We start from the raw sequence: 18,072 nt of genomic DNA, 5'->3' as shown, positions 1-18,072 counted from the left end.
AATCCCAAAACTCAACTTCATAGACATGTAGCTTCCTACACCATAGACAACAATAAATCATATCCAATATCACTTATTCTAGAGTTCAAAGAACCATGGACAAAAATATTATGGGAATCCATTAGGAATGAAAAGTTTGGAAGAAAAACCTACCAATCCACCCCAATCCATGAGATAGACAAGGATTATGAGCATCAAAGGCTTAGTAATGAGTCCCTCTATGGTGACATGGGATCTATTTCTTTAGGAGATAGCAAACCATACACCTTGAGAACCTTACCCTCTTACATAGGAAAACATGATTCCGAATTGAAAGTAAGAGTTATACCATTGGAATGGAAGGAGATTCCTCAAATCATCGATTCTAATTAAGAGTTTACAAAAATTGATGTCTATACCTATTTTGTGTACCATAATGCTAGTAAGGTTGCTAAAGAGTATACCATATGTTTCACCTAATGTGGAAAAGAACCAAGAGAAAATGGGCATAAATTTTGTGTTCAAAATTGTGAAGCAAACCCAAGGGAAAAAAATGTGTTTAACTAAAGATCCTTGAATTGATACCTATAAACAAAGTGGGAGATTAATGTGAAAAAGAATACCACCTATCAATAGAATATGCAAAAGTCAAAATGATAGCTATTCTTGATAGAAAGTAGGAGTAGCCATAGCTACAAAGGAAATATAGAAAAAGTGGGAAAAATTATCCCTCAACAAATAACTCGCATGAAACTGCAATTAGCAAATGGCTATGTTGAAAGACCCATAGGAATATTAGAGCACGTGGTACTCACCTCCAGTAGATTCTAGAAAAGAAAACAGTTTTGACATCATTCTGGGACATCCATTCATGACACGATTTAAATGGTCCAAAATTGGTATAATGACTATATCGACGTAAGGCATGACAAAAAAACTACCAATGTGAAACTGAAGAATCATTCCTATAGGTATGTCACAAAGACACCTATTGAGGAATTTGAGTTAATTACCAAGGGTGAACTAGAAGACTCTACATGGCTACATGCCTGAAAAAAACATTTAAATACGTGGTGCATGTGAATGTGGGGATACTAGCCACATTGTATGTATGTGTAAATGAGGTAACCCCTACCAAGTTTCATGATGAAGATGGATAGGATATGATTTCCCCACAAATGGTTCAAATAGTGTGGGAGGATTGACCCGAGTACCATAGTAGAAGGTTGCACAAAAAACAAATTGTTATGCTTCTTGTTGAGAATTGAAATCTCCATAGAAATCTCTTTAAAACCAAGGAATCCTTCTATGATCTCGGTGAACATAGATATCTACAGGAAGACACAAATGATGAGATAAAAACTGTATAAAAAATTGACAACATTGTTAGAAGAGAGGTTTTATGATTTTCCAAACAAAAAACGCAAATGCCAAGCATTGCACAAAGCAAAATGATCCAAGAAAAAGGAAAGAGCTAAGCAAAAACTAATTCCAACATTAAAAGGGAAGACCCAATATCTAATGCTTGTAGGGACAATGGACTCTGTGAAAAACAAGATCACAAAGAGGTATAAAATCTCCTTAGCCAAAGGGAAGAAAACATCAAACAACAAAGAAACCAAACGTCAACCCAAGTAAATAAAAGGAAGTGAGCCCAAAATGACCAAAGTGGAATGCAAAAATAAAAATCAAGAGCTAAATGGAGCCTTGAAAGAGGTATGGACAACATAAATGGAGAGTGAGGAGGATACCTAAACATATGAAATCAGTGTTCCATCTCACTAGAAGAAGTACACAAGTTAGTATAGATGGATTTCATCTAGCAACCCATGTGAGAAGTGTAATCCAAGAACATTATATAATGGGCTTGAAAAATCCAAGAGAATAAACTTAGTAGACATTGGAAAAGAGTGTAAACTAGCACATACATTGCAATTGAACTAACCCCTGAAGAAGAAGAAATCTTGACTTTGATGATTAAAGAGGATGGAGATGTATTTACTTAGGTCTTACAAATATCTTAAGGGAGTGAAACCTGACATTTTTTACGGCACTATTCCTCTTGAGAGTCATCCTAGGCTCAATAAACAACATCCATATATGTATAATGAGATGGTTGCAGCAAAGACAAGGAAGATATTGACAAAATAAAGGAAGCAGGGTTCATCTATAAAGTGGAGCACACAAATGGATTTCACCTATAATAGTGGTACCCAAGAAAAATGGAAAACTCAGAGTGTGCATGAACCTAAAGAAGGTGAATGGACCACCATGAGAGATTACTAACATCTTCACATTATGGTCTATGTTCTAGAAAGAGTGCCAAGAAAAGAAGCATACAGATTTTTAAATGGATTTCTAGGCTAGAACCAACTAGCATTCATGAGTATGGTAGAAAAAGGGACACTTGCACTACCACAAAGACACGAGAACATGTACACATGTTTCAAATCACTATAGACCTCCAATAGTGGAGCAAGTACATTGTTGACTCTATGAACATCAAAACACTTAGGATCATCTCTACAGGATATTAGCAAAGCAATGCTATAGGCATTTCTTAAGAAAGCCTCACAGTTGGATCTAAAAACTCCAAGTTCATCGAAGTCCATGGGAAGACTCCAAGCCCATAAAAAGCAATGAGAAAACTCCAAAGTCCATGGGAGAACTCCAAGTCCATAGGAAGGAAAAACTCCAAGTCCATGGGAAACTCCAAGCCCATAAAAAGCAATGAGAAAATTCCAACTCTATGGGAGAACTCCAAGTCCATATCGGCAAACTCAAACTGGGTAGCTATTTTTTAAGATTCATCTCTCTCTCTCTCTCTCTCTCTCTCTCTCTCTCTCTCTCTCTCTCTCTCTCTCTCTCTCTCTCTCTCTCTCTCTCCTGAGCTCGCATATGTCGACATATGTGAAGAGATCCTCTTTTCCATATATAGTTGTATAGATGTATGTCTTAGCTGCTTCTTCTCCAAGGCTTGTTTCAAAAAATTGTCATAAATTGAGAGAGGTACCCAAGTAGTTCTTCCCAATGAAGCCATGTGTAGCGGGATATGGAATGGGTTTACAAGGTGCCACTCCCATAAGAATAGTCTAACAACTCCACACTACGACATAGAAAGAGTCCTTTCAAAGTTTATGAGCTTAAAGTACAAGCCCATCTTCTCATGGGTAGAATGTGGAATGGGTTCTTTGTGGAACAAATTTCAGGGTAATGTTGCATCTTGCCACACTAAAGCCATGCTTTCTTCATCTTCTTTTGTTCTTTGTAGCCTTCATTATTATATAGTACTTAAAATGACAATATGTGATTTAGCTATGTAACTCAAAAATTATTTACTTCACAATAGTGTCTACACTCCCTCCCCTACATCACAATATTCTCTCTCTCTCTCTCTCTCTCTCTCTCTCTCTCTCTCTCTCTCTCTCTCCCCCCCCCCAATTATCTCTTCGTGCCTCTCTCTTTCTCCTATTTCTCTCCCTACAATTTTATCTCATAAATTGCATCCTTGAAAATTTCCAATTTATACAAGACAACACATATATATATATATATATATATATATATATATGTAAACATGATACTTTTTGTTTTTACTATTTTCCAAATTAGGTCAACAACTAGAGGTGTGAGTAAACAATGTTTTCTCAACATGCAATCAACCACCATAGCGCCTGGCATGCAGCTATAGTTCTATCACATATAATACATGGTTAATTTAAAGAAGTGCCCCATGGTTAACCTTGTTCGGTCTTAAGCCCTTCCCCTTGAATATGTCATTGGCACTAAGTTGGTGAAAAACACTTTGGAATGCTATTAGATTCACTTGCTCAAAATTTCAAAGTTGAGGTGATAAGAAAGTGAAGGAACAAAACCATTGGCCTAGGTCCATGTTATAAGGTAAGAGAAGGTTCATATTTGAGAGCATGAACCTAATCTTAAGCAAGACAACCAAAGTTGGAAAGGTGACTTATTAAAGTTTTTCTCAAATCTAAACCTAGTTTTAAAGGGCGATACATTTCCCATAATTGTCTTAAGGGAAAAATGCTTTTCAGTGACTGCACCTAGAAGCCTTAAAACTTTGGGTTAATGCAAGCCTTCAAACTTTGGGTTAGTGCAAGCCTTTAACATTTGGATTGATGATTGATCCCACTCCCCACCCTTCTCGAAAAATCTTATCATAACAACAATATATTTTTGTTGGCATGTTCTGTAGCCAAGCCCGTTGGGGGTAATTCTTACTTCTACATTTTGACATTTCTGTCACGCTCACATCTTGATCAAGTAAGCATGATGAATGACTATGCGCAAACAAAAGAACGTCGGAACAAAACATACCTATCAAAGATCCTATGCAACGTATGTATCAACATATTTTCCAGTTAAAATATATGCAAGAAGGCTAGAAGTCGTTGAGCAGGAGTTCAAATATATGCGTGGAAGAGACTAGTCTTTAGTCTTGCGAGGGGTCTACTTGACTCTGGGAGAGTGACTTGCCGTGGGAGGCAAACATGTCTCTGTGTGCAATCAATATGCAAGCTTTATCCAGTGATCCAAAGATGCACCCAAAATCCAACCCTTTATTTAAGACTACAGGCTAACGATACAACAAAACATATCTATCAAAGACCCTATATCCACTTGAAATAGCCAGAGGGCTAGCTAGAAGTCGTTGATGCCCATGAGTAATTGTATAATATTGGAGCGTGGAACAGACTAAGTCTTGACTCCGGGGGCGTGGGGAGCAAGACATGTCTCTGAATGCAATTATATATGGAGCGCCTTATTAGGGAGCAGGATGGATGAAGAGCAGGCTGATAATCCCCTTTATCAATATGGCTATGGCTATGCAATTGCAGCTTATGTTTCTACTACTAGTATTAATAGTGCAGGGAGCCTATTCCCTGTCCACAACATGCACGATCAGCTCTACATCCTCCACCAGCCTGGCTACAAACGTCACCACCACGCGCAGGTGGTCCTCCTGCTTCTCCACTCAAGAGCCCACCATCCTTCTCGGCGGTTGCTCTGTTACCACCACCACCACAGGCGCTGCTAATAAATTTACCTACTCTTGTTATTTCGTGGATACCTCAGCAAGCCCTGGCACGCCCGCCCACTTGCTTGAGGACACCAGGGATTGTAGAGGGGCCGTCTCCATCGCCAGCTCTACCGCCACACCAGCCTCCATCTCCATTGATGGCAACAACTCCTGCTCTCTCAACACCACCATCACTACTCATAACACCACGAAAGAGCTCCTCGATCTTCAATATGTCGAAGCTTTCCACTGTGTAAGCACTAATTCCACCATCGCTGGTGCGCAATCCCCTAAAGCCAGTACCCCGACCAGCTTCTGCTCTCTTGTGTCTACATTGAAGGACGGCCCTATTACCCTCCTTACATCGCAGGCTACCACCAATTGCACCACTGTTGTCAACACTGCTTTTAGCTCCTCTCGCCTCGTTCAAAAATCTTCCGGCGTTTGCTTCCTCAAGAGCACTACTACGCACAAGAACAAGAGAAAAAGTCATCTTTCACATAATATTTCACACATCACAACAATGAAATATTGAAGGAAACAAGTCTTGCTTGGTGGGCCTTTGCTGTACATAATCAGATAGATTTTGGAGCACAAGTGATTACTTGGTTGGTTGTGATTGTTGTCACTTTGAGTTTTGTTGTGGTGACAAAAAAAAAAAAAACTAGAACCAATTGATAGGAACCAATAATAGCTCAAGTTGGGACTTGATGAGCATTGAGATGAAGCAAGTTGTGTCCCATAGTGTTCTATATACAATAAAGGGCTACTAAAGAGGGTAATTGAATCGAGCAAAAGGGTTGTAACTTAACCTATTTTGGTAGTTGTTTGTAGATTTCACCATTCAACCTAGTAATATCGACCATTTATTCTTTAAACCATGGAACCATCTTTGAGACACCCATCTTATTCTCAATCATGGGCAGTCTTATTTAATTGCCAAGCTGTCCGAAAAGAAATGCATGTCTATTTGATATATAGATAGGATGATCGAAATTGAGCATGCACTAAACTTAAGGAAGCTTTGAGAAACTCAAAAATACAGAAAGCATAAATAGAGTATAAAAATTGAATTACACTACCGGCTTGTTAATCGTGTACGAATGCCATCCAATTGCGCAAGCCGGAGGACAATGTTTGATTCAAGATACAAAAAGGCAATGTGAATAGTTAAACATATCGTCTTGCAATGAGATGTCACAGACTGAAACTGCAAAATATACAGTGCACGTCATGCAGAGGTGCCATACAAAAGTATGGTGGAGAGCTTGCACTGTGGTCTCTCCAAGAAACGGAAGCCGTGTCCTGTCCCGTAGCGTTTATGTGTTGCGCCAAGCAAATGCATAGTCATGGGGTGTTGGATACAGATAACGAACCTTGTAGTATTGTCGAGTTGGAGTAACGCTTGTGCAATTGAAACGTCCACTGTTTGTGAATATATGTCCTCCCTGCTAGACACAAAACACGCATTAAGACAAATACAGGAGATGTGGCATATTGATTAAGCTTAAAGATAAGCAGATCCAATTTTATATTCTATGTCGAAGGTTTGCTACATAACAAGTTATGGGTGCTTTTCGGTAGATTTTCCCTTGTTAAAACTGCACTATCTCTCTCTGCTCGGCCGTGAACTCTTTCTTTCTCCTGCATTATGTTGTAGCCAGTTTCCTATTTGTAGTACACGCTCTCCTTGTAGACCAAGCAGGGCTTCTCCTCAATTATGCAACTCATCGGCCATGCAATAGCATGCTATCATACATAGGGTCTGTCCTCAAGAAGTCTAGGATTCTTTCCAATCGCAAGGTCCTGTTCATGAAACCGATCGATGCTTGAATCTGACCATGAAAAGAGAACTCCATGTTGCGAACTTGCATCAGCCAAACAACACATTTGCCTGCTGCTTTCGCTATGCAAGGTCGCATGATAACAGGCATGTTGAGTTTGGCGTCCCAATAGAGGAAGACACCATATTTAGTCGACTCATCACTATTGCAAATGCACTTCAGTGCTAGATGCTTGATATCAATCTACGTATGTCTTGTTATATTCTATAGATGTTCTATAGCAACGCTCATGAAGCAAGTCTAGTTAGCACAAAAGGGTGTATGTAAGAGCAGATGGAAAAAATGCAATGTGTGTGACAGAAGGCTTGGGATGAGTTTGTGTGGAGGATTTATCCAAGGCCTTAAGGCTTAGAAGTGAACAAATTTCAGCTTGCTCTAGCCAACAGCGCTAGAAAATTTTGTGCAAATATCAGCTATCTCAGCTTTTTTTTGTTTAAATGCATGCGGGATTGTCGCTGCCTTCCCTCCTGTGAATGCCCCTCTTGCCTGCACACCACAACGCCCCTCCTATTGGCTACGCACCATGGACGTGCACCTCGCATGCCTTTTCCTTCCGCCCGCGCAACTCCCATCCTGCTCTGCTGCTGACAGTGCATCCCGGCACAAGCCATTATTGTTTTGTTTTTCTTGTTAATACATTAATTTTCAGAAATCGTATGCACATACTAGAGGCGTGACATATTAGCAAGCTTGTGCTATCTAGGCAATGCTAAGCAACACAACTACGTCTCCCCCCACTTTTTATAATGCTACAACTCGTCGTCTCAAAGTATATGCATGTTGCTTCAACTTTTGCAGAGGATAGGACAAGCGCACGAGTTGTTGAGTTTGAGAATAACTGGTTATTGTGGATCGGGGAGCGTAAACAAACAAAGAGATCGACGACAGTAGGGGTTGACAAGGGAGAGAGAAAGACAGATGTGCCTGCAATCAATTGCCATGGTACTCTCTGCCCCACGTCCTCCTCATATGCAGTACTCCGACTACTTCAACCCCTCTCTCTCTCTCTCTCTCTCTCACAGACAAACCTTCAGAGAAACCTACGAATTGCTTGCTTTGCAAAGGTCCATCTCCGGACTGCTACGCGTCTGAAAACCTGCGAACTGCTGCCTTTCTGAACCTGCGAACTGGCGACTGTACGATCCTCCTACACTGCTTTTGATTACTTGCAATCTACGGCAGCGCGGCCTTTTTTAGTATTGACAGGTTTTCAACAGCTTTTCAAGCGCTATTTTTATTAAATTTTATATCACTCTGTTAATTTCAGATTTTGCCACGTGGTGGCTTCTGCGATCAGAGAGAGGAATAAGAGCCTTTGGCTCACCAAAAAAAAAATTAGCATGATTGAAAAATGGTGAGAAATTTTTCAGAAGTGAGAAAAAGATTGGAAACTTTTCCAACGTGAGAAAACAACACTGAATTTTTTTCTCACATTGACTGAAACTCAATGCTATATTTAAATTCCATATTTCTCATATGGTAAGAGTTATGTGCACATAGCTACTTTCATTTGACAAATCACCAAGCATCCCATAATTGTATATTTTATGTTAAATCAAGTCCATTCTCTTCACCTACAATCAACTATTCATGTTAGGAAGGTGTCCCACCAAAGTGCAAATTTCTCAATCGCAAACGAAAAATCTCAATTGCATTTTCATCGGCCATTAGTTGTCACAATTAAAATATGGACATAGATCCAAGTAATACCTTAAATTATGACAAAAATCTCAATAATATCATTAGCTTGACTTTTAAGATCAAGGGCCAAGAGAATGAGCTTTTTAAGCAACATGACAAACTAGGACACCTAGCCACACTCTTTGCATTGCATGGCCCGATGGACATTTCCCCCCCAAAAAAATCAAATGATCTAGAGGTTGATAGAGGCCTTTTGGATATTTATATTATATTTATATAGTTGTAGAAATTCATCTATCAATGCCAGGTGTCCTCTTGAAGAGAAACCATCAAGCTAAGTGATTCGTAAATAGAGGCTGCCAAATTTTTCTAGAATTGAGTCATCCCAAATGTGCCACTTGTTCAAATAGCAAGCCAACAATCACATTGTAGCACACCCCAAAAGAGAAAACTTCTAAAATAAATAGGTCTACAAACTAAGATTTGCGAATATTCTAGCTGTACACAAGTTTGCAATGTGACGTAAGCTTGCACAGCTAGCTCACACGACAAGAGGTTATGTGCACTTGTGACGCTTTTAGCGACGGAAATACATTGGGTTTTTTTACTCCCTGACGTTGCTAAGACTGTCGCTACAAGGGTCGCTACGAGAACGTCGCTATAACCATCGCTATAGGCGTCGTCCTATAGAGACGGTTATAGCAATGATTGGAGTCCCTCTGTAGAGGGACGCTTATAGAGATGCCCGAGAGTAAAACATTTTGGGTGGCAAGGCGTTGAATGCCCTGCCAACCATCAACCATATTGAATGTACTCAGAATAAAGTATACCTAAATGAATCCAAGATAAGCACAGATTCACCTTTGAAAGAAAGTGCAAGGTATAGACCCAAAGTAGTCACCCACAAGAAATATAACCATTAACTCCATCGTGCATAGTATTGTTTGCAAAATAAAGATACAAAACTGACAAAAGTAATTGGACGAAACTGAATTGACGAAAGTAAATCAATGACAATTATACACATCATAGGCAAAATCATTTGATTGTTAAGCTTTACAAATGTAATAGTTACAACACAATTGTCATTATTGAGAAAATACATTGTTTTTCAATAGTTACAAAAAGACGGATACACGTCATCTCATTATACATGCTATGACAAAAGAAAACTAATGCTATCTGGCTACGGCTAGACTGACGTCGTCTAATCAGACGTCTCATCACGTCCAAGCGGCGTATACAGAAAAAAACAATAAGACTTTCTGTAAGTATAAACATATAATTACAAAACAATCTATTTTCTTAGCTTAATAAGACTTTCTGTAAGTATAAACATATAATTACAAAACAATCTATTTTCTTAGCTTATTAATAAAATACAACAAATGTAAAAGAGTAAAGTGAAATACTAACCATGCCGTCGCGAGAACTGAGAATGTCCATAAGGGTGTTTAAGCCCTTTTTGCCTGCGTACTCGTGCTCGTACGGTGTGGTGTCATGCCCTATCATCGACCACTGTTCAAAACATACAAAGAATACATTATGTTAGAATTGAAAAGTACAAATAGACGTAACTACCAAACCTAAAGAGCAATGCAAAAACACTTACAAAATTGGCCTCAAACGATGCCCACCCGTCGCTCCCCAAGTGGTGTGAGCTCCTATCTCTACTCGCGCTTTGGCTACCTCCTTTTTTTGCTTCCACTTGTCAGGATTTTTGCGCGCTACTCACTTCGCATTCTTTCAATCTTCTTTGGCCAGCCAATCTGTTATGTTCCACCCATGCTTTATTGCTTTTTGTACTTCAGAACGCTTGTGCTTGCAGTATTCCGCACTCGAACCTTCATCAAGTCTTCATTGAAGCGCTCATCCCGACTTGACACGGGAAACTCATCATCCAGCATGCTGATGACTGTGTCTTTTAATTCATTTGACACTTCACTCCAAGTGTTTAGTATGTAGTGTCGAAATAGCTAAGAGCAAAGACCGCACATGTGCGAGATCACCTTCTTGCCTTCATCATCCAAGATGATCTCTCCGTTGATGTCGATCGAGTATGGCAAGCCTCTCGCCTGTGACGCGTGAACCTGGGTGTTTGGTAGGGGTCTCAAGTGGTGTCTCTAGCAGCGTCTTGATGGGGGTACGGACGTCATGTGTCTCCACTGGAGTCTGGGCCCCGAAGGGAGGAGTGTCAACTGGGTTGACTCCCAAAGGAGTAGCTAGTGGTGTGTAGCCGGGAACGGCCAATAGCCGCGTAAAACCTGGCGTAGATGGCGATGTCATGGTTGATGCGGGGGCGCACAAAGAAGGGAAAGGTAAGGAGCCTCGTCTAACATGAGGTAGTATTGAGGCATCAGCGGTGGCATCCCCACTGCAACCATCGCCGCCACCACTAGAGCGTCAGTGCCTAGTAGAGTGTGAAGATCATCTCATCGACATTGAAGCTTTGGAGTGTGCTGAATGCTCTGAAACAGAGGGAGATGCTGAAGTAGTGGAACGACGTGATGGTGCTCCAGAGCGATGATTCTCCTCGTACCACCTCCTCTGCTGGGGTGACAAAGAAGAAAGAAACTCATCATCATCCATACCTGCATTAAACACACGAACATTTAATCTTAATACTGAGTGGAGAAGAAAATATGGACAAGTTATAATATATACTATAGATAATAGGAGGAGGTATTCCTGTGTGTATAGAGAGAGAGAGAGAGAGAGAGAGAGAGAGAGAGAGAGAGAGGACTTATAAAGGGGGAGGGATTCCTGCGAAGAGGAGTTCAAGTCGGCTTCAAATTAAACCTTAGCGAGTAGTGATGTACGCTTCCTGCTTCTTCGTTAGAAGAGCAAGATCTGCCTGCCCTTTGAGGACTCCTTTGGCTTGGAGTGGAAGAAATGACGATTAAACACAATCTAAATTTCTCAAGTATAGCATATAGACAAGAATGGACAAAAAGCCATGTGAATACAATATGTATTATAAAACGGAGCAAAATTGTTCAAATACAATGTTTATGGCTTTAAGAGGTCTCTCTCTCATCCTCCATAGCTCAGCATAACTCCCTATGTCTATATAGAGCTCTCCGTTTAGGCAGATGTCCTCCGTTTCATTTTTTAGATCCTGTGCATGCACCCCATAGAGAGTAGCAGCTTGATGCTCGTCTAGCACCACCTCAGTGGCTTCTGATTGAGCATCCTCTCCAATCTCCTCCATTGATGCCAATGTGATTTGCACATGGTAGCCCTCATAAGTCCGTGCACTACGAGGGGCTACCTCTATAACGTACCACCAGTTTGATGCAGACTTTGTAGGATGAAATATCACCTACCAGAGCCACATAACTTACATGAGTGCTTCCAGGCATATAACTTCTAAAATTGGATGTTAAATATTTACAGACTTACTTGTTCACAATGCTTGGGTAGTACAAAAGTGTCTCTTAGGTCAGTCACTTTTTAGTTGAATCCATCGAGGGATTTAATATTTATGTGATCACTCAAAACTTTTACGTGATCACAAAGGTTAATTAACGTTAACAACCATATAAATTGGAGTTTTTCAAAATTGGTTTCTTTCCCCTTCATCCAATAGTATAAATGTATGATTTTGTCAATGTTAACAAAAGATTCACCTTACCAGCTAGATGTTCACTCTAATGTCATTTTAAGTGATTACGTAAATTTTAAATCCCTGTCTGATTCCATTATCCACCTCAAGGAAACCAGACTCTCCTCTGCACACCCTCCATGTTTACCTTGAACCATTGCACATCGAACAAGTCCACAAAAAATCCTCTATAATCGATCCTCAAAATCTCTTGTAGCGTGCCGAAGTAAGTGAGTTCTGCCACCACAGGATCTGCATCAGAGGATCGTCGTCGACTAGACTGTTCAAATTTTTCCATTATTCCACAGTCTTGTGTAAAACGCTTTTTGTCGATTCGTTCCCCCCCAAAATGTCGACCTTTACACCATGCTGCTGTGTATGACTTATGCTACAACCAACAAAGATTATGAGTGGCCGTTCAAACATCTAGAAAGTCGTGAGTTGTACATTGCAAACTTACCTTGGCATGCAACCCCGAGAGTACTCTCACTCCTCCTCAATCACTTCTTCACCGCACTGTTGTGCGCTTTTCAAATGGTTGTGCAACCATCTTAAGCTCATGAATGTTGGTAGGCTCTCCAGACCCGCTCGATAATGCATCTGTGGTCGTCTTCCCCGTCTCCACTCGATTCATACCCTTTGTCGCTCTTGCTTTGCATCCTCGTATTGTGGAATCCACTTTTGCATCACTGGATTGTGAAGCATGCAAAATCGATTGACTTTAGCCTCAAGATCTTCCGTCATCTTCTTCTCAACACCAAGATTGCACATGACAATCCCAGATATGCGCTCATCATCTATGGTTCGCCATAGCGTGTCTTGGGCTTTATCAAATCCATCTAGCCACTCTTCATGTAAACTAGGGACTCTGATACTAGCCAACTTTCTGCCATGCTACCCTCCGGATGTGCCTTCTGACGCACATATCCCTTGAGAGTTTTCATGAAATGTAAAAAGAACATCCATCTGTAATGTACTGTGCCAGCTATTTCCACCTCATCAACTATGTGAACAAGAAGATGCACCTAAATGGTTAGCATGGTAGTAGGAAAGTGTTTCTCAAACATGTGCACAACCTCCGCAGCATTTTGTTTGGCAAATGGTATGGAGTCTACATTGATCTCCTTTTGTGAGATCCATTGCACCAACTTCGCAAGTTTGTAGATTGTGTTACGGACGTCAGGAGACAAACATCCCTCAATGGCCACCCGTAAAATAAACTGCAAAACATGTCTAGCAATGATATTAAAGTCCACACACGAATTTGTTACACAATTCTATGATATATTCCACTTCAAATATACCTAAAATATTTTATGTCAGTCGTGTGACTTCAAACCAATAAGCTTACCTTCTTTAGTGAAACACGTTTGGAGCGAGTGCATTATGCCAGTGGGGGTCCGCACAAATCAAATGGTCTCTTTTACTTTGCGTTCTTGGGCTCTTGTCAAAATCCATGGCGCTTTAGGGAGTTTTATCGATCAATCAAGTGCTGTCTGCGGCCAATATTGCTCCATACGATCCACATTTCTAAGGTCAACTCTGGCTCCCACAGTATCTTTGTTGCCGGTCGGATGGTCCCACAACAGATTACCCACATTCTTGAATATGTGCATTGGATCGAGAAAGTGATTGATCATGAGTCTGGGACAATATGGTAACTCGTACCATAGAGAGAGTCTCTTCATCTCTGGGGGGAAACCGTCATCACACATCTCCTTCTGCTCTAACCATGCTTGTGCAGACATCCTCGGTGTCTCTCTTCCCAAAAAATCATCGTGTAACTCATGATTCTCTAGAAGATATGCTTGATGAAGTTCATAGATTTTTCTTCCTCAGTGAGGGCGTCCGACGTGCATTAAGTCTAGGTCCACATTTGACACATGCTCTGTATCCACTTGTTTGAAGCCCTTCATGTATACACCTGACAATAGATAAGCTTGAGAAAAACCAAGATTATAGTATTTGAGTATGAGTATAAATCACCTGAGCATTCTGCTAGTCCGGGATAGTCATGTATGGTCCACATTAGAATGATTCTGATTAAAGAATTCTGTCGACCTGTGTGTCGGCTCATATCCACAACTTCTATGCCAATCCACAATAATTGTAGCTCTTCCAATAGTGGACAAAGATACACATCCATATTCTTCACTTTATACCGCCTCGACACAATCAAGATTAGAAATAGGTGCCCCTTCTTGGTAGTCAACCATGGGGGTATGTGTAGTTGACAATGACAACGGGCCATACACTATAAGATGTTGACCTTTTACCAAGTGGATTTACGCCATCCATAGCAAGGCCTATGCACAAATTTCGAGCTTCCCTGGCAAAATCCGGCCATATATCGTCTATATGTTTCCAGGCTACACGATCTGCAGGAAATTGGAATCTGTAGCACACCATCAGGCTTACATTCAAAGAAATGCTTGATGCGAGGAAGCAAAGGAAAATGTCGCAAAATCTTTTGTGGAATTTTTGGTCCATGGAGATCTACTCGATATCTCTCAGAACCACATTTCGGACACTTCTCCATGTCGATGTATTCCCCTTTGAAAAGAATGCAATTGTTAGGACAAGCATGAATCAAATTGTAATCCATACCCAAGTTTTGCAAGATCTTTCTTTCTTCCTCTCTGGAATCTGGCATCACATTATCAGCTGGGAGTATGTGCTCTTTGAGCAATCTACACAGCAAAAAAAATGGGTACACTTGTGTAAGTAATCTATTAGATCATTATACATCTAGAGGTTTTTATTGAAGTAAACACATTGTATTAGATCACCTGAAAAGCGTTGTGACACTAGTGTCACTCCATCCAAACTTTACATACATGTTGAGAAGAACCAGGAGTGCCTTCAATCTAGACACACGTGCTCCATCATACAATGGTGTATCGGCTTCACTATTGAAGTAAACACATTGTAATAGATCACCTGAAAAGCGTTGTGACACTAGTGTCACTCCATCTAAACTTTACATACATGTTGAGAAGAACCAGGAGTGCCTTCAATCTAGACACACGTGCTCCATCATACAATGGTATATCAGCTTCACTTTTCATATCATCATAGATAAGCCTTTCTAAATCCATGATCGTCTTGATCATTTCATCGATCTCGGACTCAAACATAGCCTCATTGGGAATGTGGTATGCATTGTCATCCTCCGAGCTGTCAGAGGCTACATCTTGTGGCCTCACATATGCTGGTTGACCAAAGTGCCTGTAAACATGTCTATTGGGTTGCAAGATTGCTGCCTCTTGGCCAGGGTCAAAGTCCGACGAGTTATAATTGGCAACAACTTGATCTGTAATAGATGGATCAAACTCGCCAAATTCGGGAATGTGCTGCAAAGAAACACGTCTTGTCCGTCGCACAGCATGTTTGCATTGATTAGAGGGACATAAGATCCTTGTTGAGAGATAGGTGTTTCGGTTGGACGGCCCCACATCGTCGTCACTACTCATAATGAATGTAAAAATCTTATAACCTAGACATAAATTTAATATTCTATTGGCATCCTCTGTCTTATCTCTCTCTCTCTCTCTCTCTCTCTCTCTCTCTCTCTCTCTGTTCACACTATAAACTACCTCACATTCTCTAGTCATGTCCTATCCCGGCACACCTCGGTCTAGAGGTGCACGGAGATCAGAACCACAAGGTATTTTGTCTTTATTGTTCAATGCCTATATTTGTGGGTACAATAAATCTACACACCCACATCTACATGACAGTGCATGTAGTGGACAAAACCCCTTTGCCTCTTCTCTAGCTGTAGCAATTCACAGCATCTTAACATCTCTTCACAACAAATCCTTATTCAAGGGATTACTTAGCACATTACATGTTGGCCTCCATTCTGAGTATCATGCCGTTGAAAGCTTTCCAACTTAGATCACATCCATAGAGAGGAAGAGAGGGATCATCATTCGCCTAACTCTAATTTTTTCCCGTAATCCCGAAGGTAGACTTTATTATAAAAACTAAATCCAAAAGCTAATCTTAAATCTAACCTAATTAAATATATGGTGATTTTGAGCTAATTAAACATGGTTAGTGGGTGAGTTAATAGGTGTCAAATTTTGATGGGAATATACATATTGTTGTGTACCTAGTGTTTGCTCTTTGTGCAAAGCCTTGAGCTTAACTGGAACTCCTCATTCATTGACATGTCCTAAAATCTAACCTAAATCTAAATCTAATCTAATCTTAAATCTAAGCTAGCTAATGTTAAATCTTGCCCTAATCTTAAATCTAATCTAATCTTAAACTCAACGTAAACCTAAATCTAATCTAATTTTAGATCTAACCTAAACCTAAATGTAATCTAACTTAATCTAATTCAGGCAATGCCATGCCAATGATATTGTAGAAAACTACTTTTTTAACGTCCATAATAATGGCAAATTGGAGCCTAGCGTATTGAATGAAGGTCAGATCCATCAATGCCATATTACTTAAAACAATGACATGTGGTTGATGGTTTCAACCCTTCTTGTTTTCTAGACCTTCAATGCCACATTACCTCTATCAATTGTTTTGGGCTACAATACCAATAGGATCCATGTGTATGAGCTTTTTCTCCAATCATCGCCAACCAAGAAAAGTAGAATATGAAGGAAGAAATACAAAGTGTCAGATGAGGTGGTAAAAATTATTGCTCCACATCAAGTCTTGTGCCATAATATTGACCCCCTCACCTTAGCCTCCGGCATAGAATGCATTTATGATGTGAAGATCCTTGCATCCTTGGGGGTTATAAGCAGCCAAGTTGGATGGCTCAATAAAAAAGGATGCCCCAACGAGAGTGTGTCTAGGTACCTATAGATGTCCATCTTGAGTACTCCCTCTTTAAAAAGTAACTCAACATAAACCTAAATCTAATCTAATCTTAAATCTAACCTAAACTTAAATATAATATAACCTAATCTTAAGTCTAAACTAATTTTAAATTTAACATAAATGTTAAATATAAGTTAAATGTAATCTAACCTAATCTTAAATGTAATTTTAAATCTAACCTAACCCTTAATATAACATTTCATTTCATATTTTCTCTAATTTTTTAATCTATCTCTCTCTCTGTCTTTGTTTTCTCCCCTTACCTCTCTCTTTTTGTCTTCTCCCCCTCTCTCTCTTTTTGTTTTATTTTTTTTCTCTCTCTCTCTCTCTCCCTCTTTCTTTTTCTCTTTGTTTTCTCCTCTCTCTCTCTCTCTCTCTCTCTCTCTCTCTCTCTAAGACACAATGTGTGTGTGTGTGTGTGTGTGTGTGTGTGTGAACCAGGCTACAATGGTTGGAGCCCATATGGATACCCTTATTATCCATATGGGGTCCAACCATTGTAGCCTGGTTGGGGAAAAGAGAGAGAGAGAGAGAGAAGAAGGGAGAGCACGGGTTTACCTCTTTCTCTAGAGCGCCAAAACTTAGATCTAAGATCTGAGTTTTTGTCTCTTTCGGTTTATTTTTTACCCCTGTTGGCGTCGCTATGAGCGTCTCTATACTAGTTGTTGCATAGTGACGCTCATAGCGACACCGTGGATTTTAACATTTGAGCGTTGCAGTGCATCACTAATATGAAGAACCTCTTGTAGTATAGGATAACTTTATATCCCTCCTACCATTTAAATGGGTCTATAAACTAAGATTTGAGATCATTCTAGCTATATGAAAATTTGCAATGCGACTTAAGCTTACATTATAAAAACTTTACATCCGTCCTACCATTTGAGAGATTAGTGATTGTTGTCGGGTAAATACACTGATCGTAGTTGTTAGCAAAGTGAGAACTAAGCCAAAAAACAAGATGTCAACCAAGGACAGAGCTTGGCCTGTAGGTGCATGGAAACAAATAGATGGGTGTCAATCATCTACTCAACCTTCTAGAGACAATCACTACCAAGGGCAATCAACTCAAAGCACGCTATGTATGCACAACCGTTACCTTAAATACGATGGCT

General features: G+C 40.1%; 1 long non-coding RNA gene across 1 annotated transcript; it reads right to left on the bottom strand.

Annotated features, from left to right (window-relative positions):
- Nucleotides 1-6,016: 6,016 nt before the first annotated feature.
- LOC147440823 (uncharacterized) lies at nucleotides 6,017-8,020 on the bottom strand. Its single transcript, XR_015184355.1, has 2 exons — nucleotides 7,909-8,020; nucleotides 6,017-6,468 (listed from the first exon to the last, which is right to left on the bottom strand). It is a non-coding gene; the product is annotated as an uncharacterized LOC147440823 (long non-coding RNA).
- Nucleotides 8,021-18,072: the final 10,052 nt, after the last annotated feature.

Source organism: Adiantum capillus-veneris, chromosome 15 (assembly GCF_014529385.1).
Source record: "Adiantum capillus-veneris isolate H3 chromosome 15, ASM1452938v2, whole genome shotgun sequence".
Lineage (NCBI taxonomy): Eukaryota > Viridiplantae > Streptophyta > Polypodiopsida > Polypodiales > Pteridaceae > Adiantum > Adiantum capillus-veneris.
This window is presented reverse-complemented; position numbering and strand designations above follow the sequence as displayed.